The sequence below is a fragment of the Dasypus novemcinctus genome, chromosome Y, assembly GCF_030445035.2.
Source record: "Dasypus novemcinctus isolate mDasNov1 chromosome Y, mDasNov1.1.hap2, whole genome shotgun sequence".
In the NCBI taxonomy this organism is placed as follows: domain Eukaryota; kingdom Metazoa; phylum Chordata; class Mammalia; order Cingulata; family Dasypodidae; genus Dasypus; species Dasypus novemcinctus.
Window position 1 is genome coordinate 20572972 of NC_092216.1, and position 1347 is coordinate 20574318.

General features: G+C 39.0%; 1 non-coding gene across 1 annotated transcript; it reads right to left on the reverse strand.

The window, feature by feature from the left end:
• Positions 1 to 536: 536 nt before the first annotated feature.
• Positions 537 to 643, reverse strand: LOC139438429 (U6 spliceosomal RNA). Its single transcript, XR_011648104.1, has one exon. It is a non-coding gene; the product is annotated as a U6 spliceosomal RNA (small nuclear RNA).
• Between the last annotated feature and the right edge of the window lie 704 nt (positions 644 to 1347).

A 1347-nucleotide genomic window follows, 5' to 3' on the forward strand; every position in this document is an offset into this window, starting at 1 on the left:
GCGTAAGACCAATGAACCAGAGAGTAGGAATTGCCACTCTGCTGAGGCTCAGGGCCAGCTAGCCATGGGTAGTCTAGATATTCAAGTCTTCTGAGTATGGACCATCTCTTTTACCAACCACAGGTTCAGTAAAAGTGACAGAAGATGCATGTGTAGAAAAGGCACATCTGAGTCCAACTCCATCACACTCAGGTGCACAAATTCCAAAGTAGGGCCCTCTGACATGGCACAAAGCTCCAAATGCCATGACTATAGACCCTATGGATCTCTGTAGCCTTCAGGAGAACCAGTATGTAGGGTTGTAACTACTTTGGCTTTTTCTGGGGTCCTGCTGAGGTGTGTGTAACGGTGACCCCTCTGGTGACCTCCTGATCCTTTTTGGAAGACCTTTAGCCATATCAACTCATTTGTCTTTGCCATTTCCCCCTTTTATTCAAGGTCAAAGAGCAGTTTTTAACACTTGATCCAACATGTAGGCTAAGATATTCTGCAGATCTGATTGACCCTTTTATTCGAGATCTCTTTCTAGCTGCTTCTAAAAATATGAACACTTCATGAATTTGCATGTTATCCTTTTGTAGGGGCCATGCTAATCTTCTCTGAATCATTCCAACTTTAGTATATGTGTTGCTGAAGTGAGCACCCCTTTTTTCTTTTCTTTTTTCCGTTCTGTATCCCTTTTTCTATTAGGTGCTGCAGGCAGTGTTTCTTGTTTGCTGTGTTTCCTCATCCTCTATATCCTCTTTTCTGTGCATACTGATTTAGGCTACCAATGCTATCCCCTTTTCTTTACATCTATCTCTCTTCCATCTCCTGTTGTTTCTCTCATATTCCACCTCTTTTGTTCAGCCCCAATTTTTCTGACTTTTATTGCTAACACCTCTAGTTTGGTTTCTATCTTTTATTCACTCTTTATGTTATTGTTTTTTCTTTTCTCTTTTCCTTTCCCCTGACAATACTGGCCTTCTAATTGATACTATATTCCCCATGTTCAGTTTCCCATCTAATTGTAGGTATTCCACTTTTTATTTTTATAAATCTACACAGCTTACACGAGTATAATATTCATTCCCATAGGTATCACATGGTTCTTCTGCCTACACTTACTATCAATACAACTGTTATACATTTTCTTTTCTAACCTCTTTTGCATTCTCTGGTCATAATATTTTCCTTCAAGAGAATTTAGACAACAACAAGGAAATAGAATAAGAAGAACAAAGTGTCAAAGAGAAGACTTAATACACAGATAAAAACAGCACCTAAATAAACCCCTTGACTAGATGGAGAAGCTAATCAACTAAGAAACCCCATCAACATAAAAGGAATGACCAGACAGCAACAAAA